This window comes from Phasianus colchicus, chromosome 16 (genome assembly GCF_987193195.1).
Source record: "Phasianus colchicus chromosome 16, bPhaCol1.hap1.1, whole genome shotgun sequence".
Lineage (NCBI taxonomy): Eukaryota > Metazoa > Chordata > Aves > Galliformes > Phasianidae > Phasianus > Phasianus colchicus.
The window spans coordinates 15,951,655-15,964,767 of NC_143451.1; the positions used below are offsets into that span (position 1 = coordinate 15,951,655).

The window sequence follows — 13,113 nt, forward strand, 5'->3', positions numbered from 1 at the left end:
TGAGTTTTCTTGAATTTTTTATGTGTGATGGAAATGTGATCTATTTTGTTGTAACTATAGAGCAAGTTGAAAATTGTTTGGGGAAGATGAACTTTGCAGCAAAGTGGAAAAGGGAGAGTTAATGATAAGATATCCAAAAAACCCACTTATTCCTAGGAGGTGTCAAGAAATTTATATATTTCTTAAACATGTCTGGATTGCAGATTGGTGGAGAATCAGAAGCAGAGAGGATATCCCAAAGCACTGAGGCTGGGATTTTTCTTCTCTTTCTTTTTTGCATCTCTCACCACGCTCCTTTCCATCAGGTTTTGATCACAGATCCTTCTTTGGCTGCAGTTCCTGTTCTGTCTTTGATCAATGTTTGTCTTTAATGTGTGTCTGTCTTTTCTGTTCTTTTGTCTTCAGTCCATGACTAATATAGTTCTCCATTTTTATTCTGTGTTATTATTTGCTTTCCACTAAGCCTTTCTTCTTGCTTCGTTGTGCTCTCAGTCCAAAACAGCATACTCATCATGAACAATAATTTATTGATTTCAAATGAGTTGACAACAGTGCATTGCCAATCCATATCACATGCAGTAACCCACTGAGTGAGTACAATAACAGACTGCATTCAGAATGAATTCATATAAACACTTGGAAAATTCATAGGGAAGGCTGGGGGCTATGGCTCAGAATGTTGCTGTGTAACCAAGTTTCAAGAAGATATTTTTGAAGTTGTAGAAAGAAATCAATGCCTGCCTTTTCTTTCTACTGATCTTTGGATAAAACAGATTAGCAAATGTATAATGGATTAGTTGATGGGTGAGAGTCGACCCTGAAGACTGGATACCAGAGTCAGAAGGAATAGTTGGAGACTGTAAAAACGTGAGAATAATGCAAAATGTAAAAAGTACATTCTTGCCTTCCATAGAAAATTTTAAAACCTTAAAAATGAAAACAAACTTGCTAGCACAGGGGCACAGTTGCTAAACTTTCTCAGAGATGATGTTACTGTATTACTGCTGTATGACATACGTGGGAGTTGAAAGGAAGTATCAATAACCAGGAAGAGAAGACTTAACAATCAAAAAGGCCTGACATAAACTCCTTTGTGTCATGTTCCAAATCTAGACTTTGTCATAGGCTTATTCCTAATAATTCTTTCTGTTGAGCTAAAAGTGTTATCCAGCAGATAGTGTCTGAATTTGAATTACTTTTTCAGTTATTATTTTCAGAGTGGCTCAATCAAATATATGTAAAAAAGTAAGGAAAAAAGCCTTGTTGTTTTTGAACACAAGTGCTCTTTCCACAGCATGCCAGAACTTGACATTTCTTTGAAGCTTTTCTAAATTTCAAAGGAGGTAATATATTTAAGACATTTGAAAACTTTTATGTCTTTGTTTAATTATTTTTGATGTGAAACTTCTCAGGACACATTAAATGAAAGCATTTTCTGCCTGATCTTAATTGAGAGAGACTCTCATCTCCTTCTGTAATTACTGATGAACAAGATTTCTACATGAACTGAATTACACATTCTGACAAACTGGAACAGGCTTATTTTCTTGTCTTTCATAACAGACTTTTCTAAATATCTGCAATGTCCCTATACCCATGTAAACACTTTATTTACAACAGCTGTATTATAGTGGCTGGCATATAATTATTTCTATTTCTAAAGATTATAGGTACGTTAGATATTTAGAGGTGATCTATAAGTGGAGAACATTGCCATGGCAATTCCATGAGGCTTACAGGAAAGATCTTCAAGAACATGCCATGTCCAGACATAACCACCTCAGCCACGACTGATCAGAGTGACTCAAGCCCCATTTATGATCACAGCAATGCCTTGGCAAAGATGGGCTTCATCTTACTTCACTCAGAGTAGGGTGAAATGCAATTGTGCCACTTACCTAGAGTCTGAAGGGAACTTACCCGTGATCAGTGGTGAGAGATTGCCAGTGGAGAGCTGTGTGACGTGAAAGGACAAAACTTTGCTCATGTCCTAAAATCATGACAGGATTCATCCACACATCTTAGTTGTCTCCAGGCACTGCTGAGTATTTTGTCCCACTCGAAGGTATTCGTGGTCATTTTGGTATTTCTGAGCTGAAGCTGGATGCTGGTACTAATCGATATTGTGCGTTGGCTTTCTCTGAATGTTACGTTCATTGGCATTCCTTCAAAGAATGAAATCCTGCATTGATTTTTAAACACTTCAAAGAAACTTGGAATTTTTTATTTATGCTAAAAATGATTTTTAATTTCTTATGTTTTCTGGGTCTTTGCTTTCTGTCAGGTTTCACCTTTGGGGAACTGGCTTTCCTCGAAACAGTTACCACAGACCCCACCTCTCATTGTGATTGTGGGGTGAAAAATGTATGCAGTAATTTTCATAACAGTGTCAAGACTGCTGTCAAGTAAACTAGTTTTCAGAGTCTCTGTGTATTGTAATACAAGAATATGTTTACATTTGGAGACTGATAACATTGTCTACAAAAAATGAAGGCAAATTACTGTATGTGTGATTCATATTTCAGCCTAGCTCTGTGCAGAGACATACAGTCTACTTTAACATCCGCTGCACTTAAATGTGTTAATAACATTGCTGAGAAATAAAAGCAAAAAACTGTAGCTAATGAAATAGGAAACTAAAAGAGTGTGGCAGTTCCAATTGCAGTGTAACAAAAAGGCTGATGCATCATGCTTGGAATCTAACTAAAAAACAGGTATGTCTTCCCAGTGCACTACCTCTAGCATCACAGAGCCTTCAGGTTTTGTGTGGAAGGTGATGTTACTTTACTTATTCAGAGGACTTCTGCCATTCAGTGAGTTGCCTTTGACGACCACTGATGACAATTATCTGGAAAAAAAACCCTGGAAAATGAGTTCAGCTCACTTTGTGGGTTCGTTACTGCCTCTTATAGCTTTGAACAGTAAGATACAATGAGTTTGTAAGTCTTGGCATTTTTTAGTGCTGCAGAAATTCATGAAGGAAATTAAGCATGGAAACTATGTGGCTCTCACTGATTACAGGTAGATACACATTCTTCGTGTTCCTATCTACTGCTTGTTTATCATCTAGGAAAGAACTATCCATATATCACAGTGTCCCTCATCTGGTCCTTGTCTACTGGTAGCTGGCAGGATTTCTGAGTAGGTACAATAAGAAAAGATGAAGCAACACATTCATTTTTGGTATGGAAGAAAAGCCATTAATTCCGAGGATCCTGAAATCAGTCAAGCAGACTAAAGGTCTCCAGAAGTTGAACGTGGTTCTGTCTAAATAATAAAGCATTGTGATGCATCTTCACTAAATATATTCCTATTCTCATAAGCAAGCAAAGTATAAAATCTAAATTACAGCTTCAGCAAGAACCTTCACCATTTTGTACAGTCCTGATATTTTTTTTATTTTCCTGCATGAACTGTTCAAGGATTGACTTGGACAGACTTGAGAAAGCCGTCCTTATCAATGCAAAGATATGTCAGTTACAGGTGAACAAATTACAAGGTCTTCTCCAGATAGAACTGTAGTTAGGGTTGCAAGCCCACATGGATGTGGTTCACTGATTTTTGCCGCTCAGACTGTCAGATTTGGTAACACTAAACAATGTTGTATATGCTGCAGACATAAAAAGCTGCAGGGTTGCATTTAGAATAATAGTGTATCCACAAATAGTACTCAAAATGCTCTGAAATATCACAGTTAGCTACATCTTCATTCTGTTATCTCACTGCTTTATGCTTCTGAGACCTTTTCCTAGCAGACTATAAAATGATTCCAAATGTGAGATGATAAATTAATAGAACAAAACAAATTGGAGTCAGTAGGAGTGCAGTTAGTACTAACAAGGCCCATCTGAGTTTCACATTTTCCCTTGCAATTATAAAAATAAGACTGGTGTCAGAACTCATGTTTTCTTTAATTGCTGTTGTACGAAGCTCTGTATATTATTTTAGGGGCTGATACAAAGGAGCAATTATCCAATTGTTTATAAATATCATTTCTTATGAATCATGGGGGAAAATGTGAGATCATAAATTTCAGTCGGAAATTTCAGTCAAATTTCAAATTACTTGTGGCAAAAGGAATGAATATTTGGTACACTGAATCATAATGTACAAGGATGACTTTGGGTAAATAATGTTAAACATCTGCAGTAAGAGAGAACTCAGTGCAAGACGCAGTAAGAGGTGAATAGCATGATGTGATGTTTGAGGAGGCTAAGTCTCCTAAGCTCTGCCTGAAAATATTGAATATTTTTCTTAGTGAGGAAGGAAAAATGTTGAAACATCCATATTTCACTAGATTTGTTTCTTGCCTCCCAGTGAACTCTAGTAACTCAGAAATTAATGAATAGAGATTCTATTTTTCTAGAGAATTGAAGACCGTTAGGCTTTTACTCTTTCACCTGATGCCTGTAATGAAACTTTCAGCTAACAAGAACCAGAGATACTTGATTTGAGGATCTGTTCTTTGATTTGATTCCATGGGACTGGAGCATTAACTCTTTAACTCCCAGTGCACTGCATGGTGTTATGGTGTGGAATGCTGGGAATACTGATAACCAGAAATGATAAAACCATGACAAACATTGTGCGTAATTTTAGATCCATCCATTAAGCTGGCAATTACAATGCTACCCTGATGTTCTCATTGTATCTGCTGTGATAACCATTCCATACTTGTCTGGACTTAAGTGTCTTTGCAGATACCATCAGTAGGTTAAGAGGAGCCAGTGGTAAAGTTTTGAAAGGCCTCTATAGTTTTAAAAGCTTAGATAAGAATCTTGTGGTTTTAAAACCATGTTTATATTCTGTTACAAGCCTCTCGAAATCATTTACTTTATGTCCACTAGATGGTGATTGGAAAGGGATTCCATCATGTTAAAGAAGAAAACTGCTAAGGAGTGGGAATTGAAGAAAGTCAGGAAGGGGAAAGCTTGTGAGTGATGCTTCTTTTCACTCTTAAATAGTCTTTGTCACAAGGGGCTCAAAATTGATGCATTACACTGAGAGGAGGACAACCACAGTGCAGTGAAATTTAGAAAGCTGTTCAGCCCCGCACTGAAGTGTTGAAGTGGTGCCATTTACTAGAAAACATTTTCAGTAACTCTTCTGTTTCCTTTTGAAAGAAAGAAGTGATGAAGGAGCCTACTTCTGTCCAAGGGACACTTTTTGTTCTGTAAATTGGCAAAAATTAAAAGCAATGCATGAAGGATTTCTACTCTTTGGTGGGATTCAAGAAGATAAATGATCATGAGACTTATTATCTTTAACAATAATTGGTCCTACATATGTAGTGATAGATATTAATAGTACTTGAAATTTACTTGCATGTCACTATGTTTCTAAAATTCTTATTAATGGTATGTTCTTTATCTACTAGTGAGCTCTGAAATTAAAACACAGCCTTCTATTCCTGTTTATTTTCTACTGCCTGTGCCTTTTTCTTGCATTATGACATAAGAAGCATAACTGAGCTTCTAGTAAGCTTTCTAATTTCAACTATTTTAGACATATCAACATTGTCTTATGCACATACATATTTCTAATGATTAGAAAAGTGAAAATGAGAGTATTGCTGGAAGCAAATAAATATCTACTGTCTTGCCAGTCATCTTGTGAGATGCCCTCTGCACACGAGAACACACTGAGAGCATGGGAAGTTGACTGGGACTTTGTTCATGCACAGTCCCCTGGAACAGGCATGCAGATGTTTCTTGGTCTAGCATGCAGTACTGCTGTAAACTCTAACAAGCAAATAGATGTTGATGTTTGCAAAATGAATGTATTTTGTTTGTATTGGATTATTATGCAATAGTTCTCATAGTCCACTCCTTGAGAACTTGGCAATCAGGTAAGGAATTATTCAGGGGTTTCTTTCACTGCACCCAATGGAATACAATTAGACCTTTGCAGTATCTAATCAACATCTGTAGATTTAGCAAAACAATAGAGTATATCTATGCTCTTTATATTTGTCTTTTTTTTCCTTGGAGACTCGGTTATTTAAAACTACAGTGTCCCAAAAACATTTGTGAAGAGGAGGAAAGTATTATATACAAGTGTGTGCATGTTGATACCATCAAAATGCCAGCAGTTATTCATCTTGATTCATCTTCACACTGAGAGTGTGAAGAAAGCAGCTTTTGACTTCTAAGATTTTCACGAGTCAGAATATGAACATAAGCAATTGATTTTGATCCTGTAGAACCTTGTAAATACTGAGGTTTACATCAAGTAGGTGCACTGAGCTTTTGTACAGAGGCAAAGAATTATGGGTTTGTAAAGTTACAGCGAGTGAATTCTTGTTGGTTGTGGTCTGTTTTTGAAAACCAGAAAATGCATTCCAGATACTAACCTTTTTCTAAACGTGCCTCTTCTGCCTTTGGAAAAATGTTATAAGTCGATGTTGCTTTCTGAAATATCAGAGAAATACTGATTTGATCTATCAATTAATTTCAAATTTCAAATGTGCTCAAAAACCTAGGTTCTCTGCAGCTGTGTTATCTTTAAACCATTTCTTAATCTCAGTTGGCTCTGAGAATATTTTTATTTTTTAGTGTTCAGATATTTGTTTTGAGTTTAACTTAAATGTTGAGCTGGCAAGATCCAAAATGAGCTTTCTTCCTCTTTTGCTTTAGGCATTATCCAACAAACCAATTTTATTAATGCTTTTATAGCTAAGAATTCCTGAGTTTTAATTATGTTTCCAACAATGGCTTGCTGTCATTGGTCAAGTTAACTTTTCTATGGAGCCTGTTACAGCAAGAGGTGGACAGTGTTTCCATACCCTACAAATTTATGAGAATTATTAGTTAGCTCTTATTCAGGAGTTAAAAATGGGGGAAGGAGGCAGAATAAAGTATCAAGTAGATGAGTTGCTAAATTACTGTATAAATGGCAGAGATACTTAGTGCTGGATTTCAGGAATTCATGGAAAATATCTTAAACTCAGAGTGCTTGGGTACAACTGTGTTACTATTTTAAGTCCCATAGCTGTGACCTGCAGATCTAGGGTTAGGGCTAATAAACCTAGTTTGAAAAGAAAACTTAATCGTAGACTGGTGAGTAACCTCTTAGTGGTGAATTCTTGATCGCGTCTTCATGTGGAAATTAGTATTCAAATCACTCTAATAAAATGAGAGCTGAATAAAATTTCTGTCAAGGTGAAGCCTAAGTAGAATCTCAATTCTGGTGGCAGCAGACATTGCTTCTGCACAAGAGACTCGCGATGTTGGCTTCTAACCTCTCCTCCAGGCTGCTGGTGTCAGCCCTACTGCAAAAGGTGAAGATCTTGTAGACTTCAGATCTGACTGGGGATGACTCTGTTCGAGAATGTATTTAAGCACTTGTTACATTTTTCTATATATAATGCTTGATTTTGTGTGATAGAAATATGGTGTATCTGTTTTGTGTTTTATGCTGTAGTGCATAGAGGGATCAGAGGAGGACTGCCCTGTCCTGCCCGGCAGTGAGAACGGCCCGGGGGGAGGTGGGCATATGGGCCTTCCTGCAGAGCTGAGTGTGCTCAGCAAAAAGAGCTTCTGGCAAGTGCCCTGGAGTGGAATGTATGGAAGACTGTTATTAAGAGCTGAGGAATATGAAAGGTTAGGAACACCCCTTAGAAGAGCTGAGAGCAGGTCACAGCCAAGCCTTACAGCTGATGGCAGACAGTGCTTTCCATCTGTATTAACTGAGGCGGTCTGATAAGAGCTTATGGAAACCAAGAGGCTACTAAGTTTGCTGGATTAGAAAGGATGATTAAAAGAAAGGTAGTGAGGATGTAACTGAGGAGGAGTGTTAACAAATCCTTCTATTTTAATCTCTTTTGCCCACAAACTCAATATTTCTCTACTCAAAAATGCCAGCCTACTTTCAAACAAAATTGAATTCTGTAGTTTACAGTATACTGTGTTTACTTTAAAACATAGCTAAATGCATTTCAAAGCCTTGGCTGTCTTGGAATACAATGATGTCCGTGTGTAGAAGGATTTGAGTAGTGGTTTTCCATGATGGTAATGAAAGCAGCTGTAAAGTCTGAGCAGCACAAAGTGGATATGAAAAGCCTTAGGGTGAAGATTGAAGATCAGGTTGGAATTTTAACTTCTATGCCAATAAATTCAAAACATGAAATCAGAGCAAGAGTGGAGACTTTCTTTTTTAAAGGCAGCTCTAAAAAGTTCATCATTAAAGATTAACTTCCAGGCTCTTGTCAATAGTTCCAAAATTAAATTTGTCACAACACTTTCTATAATGCTAATGATAAGCTATTTATTATGTGGAAAATGTCAGTTTATTCCTTGTCTTCTTCCTTTGAACTAATGTCATCTGACGGGCTGATGTTGCAGTATTTGGGTCTGTACACCAGCAGTCCAAGTAAGACTTTCTGCATTGCGGTGATGGGAGCTGTGCAGAGGCAAGGTGAGGTGCAGCACCTGTGTAACTGGGTGTGGAGTACATTCCCAAAATTAAGCAGCTCTTTCTAATTTTGTTGAAGCATTACAGCTGAATGGTTGTTGCTAGTTGAAGGATTGGTTACGTAGCACAGTTCTAGCATGATGTGAAGCCAAAAGCAGATAAGATAAAATAAGGTGATGGGAAGAGATGCTCAAAAGATAGGAATAGCTTCAGGGCAAGAGGAGTTGACTTTTCCTTAGAGACACTGTGGTTGTTTGTGCCATTTGTTCAAGTAAAACCAGTGTCTGCACAAGAAATAAGGTACTGCAGAATAACAGCCCCAGAGCAGCGGCAAACGGGGTCATTGCCTTTGTGCAGCAGAGTGGGACCTGCCCTGTGTGCTTCCTTGTCTAATAGGCTGTTTGGAAAGGACGAAAAAAATACAATCTGGACACTTGGTTACCTCACACGTGAGTCCCAGTTCTGTCTTGCCCGTGATCAGAGGAAACCGCCTTGCAACAGGAGGTGAAGTCCTCCCTGAGCTCACCTGCAAAGCTGTTGGCCACTAGAGTGGGGATCTCTCCCTTCAAAATGCTTTCCAAGCTACTCAGCTTATTGTTGATTCAAAAAATACTGTTAGGATAAATGAAAACTTTATAGCTGATCATCATCAAACTTGAAACACGTAAAAGTTGCCATCAAGCATAAACAATCTTTTAGCAGATCTTTATTAATACTTGTTTTAATAATGCTCCCTAGTTTACTGACAGGAAGGTGCTGCATCACCGTTGTATTCACTTTCCAGTTACCAGAGTACGGATAGTGGTAAAATGTAAATAAGCCAATATTTCACCACAGTCATGCTTGGCGCACATAACTGTAGCGTTCTTGTATTTCTATGAATATCAGAATCAAACTTAATTTCTGCTTTTTTTTTTTTTTTAACTTGCAATTAAGTTCTAATTCTGGGAGGCCCCCACACTGCAGGCTATCGATCTATTGGGAGGAGAAACCCCTTTGCTAACTCCAACCCGCCGGGCTCTCCAGTGCAGGTAACCAACCCGTTTTCTGCTGTAATTGCTTGTTAAAACCGGACAAAAACATGACATGGACGGATAATACACTCATAAGTATTTTACTTGCCAAGATTCCCTCTATTTCTACAGTCACTGCTGCAATAACTGGAAGGCTGGAGCCCGAGATGACACCAGCCTCTCCCTCCCACAGGCAGGGCAGCCTCACCAGGAGCCAAGCTCAGCCAGTGAGCCCGTGGCAGAGCTGGGGTCGGCTTCCAGGGAGCAGCAGGCCCTGCCTGGCGGGCAGTTGGCTGTGCCAGGCCCCCAGGTGCTGCTGTGTGGGCTCTGCTTTCATTCAGATGTGCTCAGAATCCAGCACAGGCGGTGATGTATTTCTGCTGATCTGAATCAGTGTTGATTTAGCCTAAGGTAACCCGGATACTTAGAGCTGACTAAATTCTTCTCACCTCCACCAGTTATATCAGTGTTAGGAAAACAATGTTAAAAAAATGGTTAGTCTCTGGGTTATTTTAGCCATGAATACATAGATCTGATTAGTATTTTAGTATTTTGCTGTTCCCTGCAAAGTCAAAAGGTAAGTCCTGCTGGGACGTGATCGGAGCAAGAAGTATTTGCCAACTTTTGATTTGCCTACTTGTATACAGTATTTATGATGCTGTCTATGTGATTTCATTTTAAATTACTTTATTCTTGAGTAAGCAAACAATTCCTCACAGCAAAAAAAAAAATGTTTCAGGGTCTGTTAGGAGCATTCTCGACTTTCAAAAATCCATGGTTCAGACAAGTTGTGTTACAGTTCCACAGCATTCTCAAGCTATGCATAATATTCTCCTTCTTGACTCCTAGGTATTCATACAAGGGCGTTCAGGTCAGGGCTGTTCAATTCAAATAGAATTCCGGACATTCAGAAGAACTTAAGTTTGTGCTGCTTAGTAAGGAACTTGCTCACACGTCAAACTGCTGCTCCTCTCCTTGCTTAATTATTTCATGTGCTTATTTACTTTCTGGATTTCCAAGCTGTGCGTATACATTCAAAGAGTTCAATTACATTCAGTATGTTTTCTCCAAGAAGAGTAGCTCTGTCTGTTGGAAAGACTCAGATTCGAAGTTGCTGATGCTCTGAATCCCTTTGTGTACGTGATGAGAACGAAACAGACATAAAGCCAAAACATATCTGGCAAAAGGGAACTTTGGAACCCCCATCCAGTGTTCACTGATTTCTTGGGGACACGGATTGTACAAACGCTGGCTGTTGCAGGCTGCATATTGCTCCTCACCTCTCCCTTTACTGGAAAGCGGAATCTTGTTGATTGACTTCTCTTGCTGCCATGATCTAAGGACACGCTGACTTTGAAAGCAACTATACAACAACAAGGATGTCAAGGAGCAATCAAGTTGGGTGAACCAGAGATCGACTGTACTCTTGCGGCTGAGTTGAAGTTGTTATTTGCATACTTACTAAACTATTCGATAATTCCTTTAAAAAAATCTTTTGGAATCACTGCAAAATCACTGATTTTAGAATACAACCTTTTCAGCCTTCACAGTGCCTACTACTGAGAAACTGATGAAGTATAACTAGAGCACAGGACAGTGGAGATATCTTTTGTTATTGTACAGGAAAGCCACAGATATAAATTGGATACGAGTACATTCTTTCTGCCATGTTTGTTTTGTTTTATTAGTAGCTGAGGGGATATTCTCTTATCTATGGTGTTGTGGAAGGATCGTGTTTATATCTGAACTAGTAATACAGAACAATTTAGATTGACAGGGACTTTAGAAGGTTATCTGCTTAGAGCAGGGCAGGGCAAACTTCAGAGCTCGATCAGGTTGCTTTGAGTCTCATTCTGAGAATTTTTAAGTACCTCAAAGGTGTGTGCCAACGGCTGACTGCCCTCACTTTGAACACTCTTTTTAAGTATATCCAGTTGTGGTTGTCTCATAACTGCTGTGTCTCACCACTGTCTGTCCTTTTGCTAGTCTCTGAGCAGACCCTAGTGCTGCCTTCCCTGTCTATGTGTGCTATGCACTCCTAGCTGGCTCCAGTACCTGTGTGACTTCTTCTGTACTGGCAGTTGGAGGCAGTGCTCCAGCTGAGATCTCCCACGTGCTAAATAAAAGGGAGCACTCGGTTCGTTTGACCTGCTGCCTGCGCTCCTGTGAACTGTGTAGTGAGATGTCCTTACCCCAAGGGTGCACTGCAGATTCATGTTCGTCCTTTGTTCTCTCCCTCTCTGATCAGCTGTTTCTTTCCCTTCTTTGTGGAAGATTGACCAGACCGGTTATACCTCTTACAATGGGTCTGTCCATTGTCAGGATGGCTGTCGTTTCTACAGAACTTGTTTGCAGAGAAAGAAATCTGAGTGTGCTATTGGGCTGTTTCCTAGTGCATACGTAACAGAAGACAAAGTGCCTTTCATCCAGTGTACACAGTGTTTGTGAGTTTGCACACTCAAATGATGTATAAACAGAGGCAGCCACATCTTGTGAACAGGGAAGTATTGAAAAGATTGAATGCTGCTTGTGTGAGCTATTTTCACTGTGCTTTAGGCCTATTTTGTAGCTTCCGGCAACATTTAAAGACATTACATACTTTTCCCATCACTCAGGTACGTTTATAACTGGTCAGTAACGGCTAGCTGGGATACTGTTAAGTAGAATAAAGCTGATTTTCCTTCCTGGAGGTTTTCATCTATAGAAGGTGGTTAGACTACCAGGAGGAGAGCTACCATACCAGATGCAGTATTTTAAGATAGAGGAACATTTAATTAGCAATATTTCTAGAGTTAAACAAAAGTGAAGCTGTAGCCAAGCATATTCTTTACTTGCATGGAACATGTTTTTCATTAGGTTTATTCATCATTTTACCATTAGGAATGGTAATAGAGAACAGAGAAATAATTTTAAACGTTCCTCCATGTAGGAAACATATAGCTTCCTAAGCAAATAGGCTTTGTTTATTGCTTTCTAATCACATTATATATTTCTTCTTACTGCAATTTTAGGAATTCAAAGGCAGCTTTCTAACCCAAAGTTCCTAACATCCTATATTCCCTTGTTTTTCCAACGTACAGCCTCTGACTTTGAGACACTATTAACTCTATGTCAATAATTTTAGCCAGCCTTTTTGGATAACAACAAAATCTAGATTCTATTTTCAACATATGAAATCTCCATGCTGTATAATCAGTTGATTATTACAATCTTACTTTTCCACTGAGCAAATTTTGTAGTTTTGTGTTCTGAGAACTACCTGACAGAAGTGCCTAATTGTTTGGCTACCACAACTCATTTATTTGGTGGAACTTCTGCTGTAACCACTAGGTAGATGACGTATCCCACAGACTTCTTCGTCTTCCCAGTGCCTGAAGCAGATCTTTTGGTGTGCCACTGTAGGCTTGGTCTTCTTAGACTCCTGCAGTACCTGCTAAATATCCTTCTGCAACTAAAATCAGGTTCGTAACTTTAAGTCAGTCAGATCTGTTAAAAGAAAAAGCAAGTTGTTCTTTCCTATTTCATTGCTGAAGAAATAAAATTAAAGCTGGGTTGCCAAAGCTACAAAGCTGCTTTGTTCTTCGTGCAGACTTCAAAAGATTTGTCAAAGGAGACTTGACTAATGAAGAATGCCATCCTCCTCTCCAGGTTGAAATACTGAAATCAGCTTTCAGTCAGTTCTGTTCCT

General features: G+C 38.7%; 1 protein-coding gene across 16 annotated transcripts in view; it reads left to right on the forward strand.

Moving 5' to 3' along the window:
* LOC116237657 (uncharacterized) overlaps positions 1–13,113 on the forward strand; it is a 308,029-nt gene that overhangs the window by 113,957 nt on the left and 180,959 nt on the right. For 14 of the 16 annotated variants that reach the window (XR_016471550.1, XR_016471549.1, XR_016471551.1 and 11 more), the window contains one exon: positions 9,349–9,443. The exons of the other annotated variants lie outside the window; for them this stretch is intronic. The gene's annotated coding sequence lies outside the window, so the exon portion shown is untranslated. The remainder of the gene's footprint in view (positions 1–9,348; positions 9,444–13,113) is intronic. 16 annotated transcript variants of the gene reach the window in all.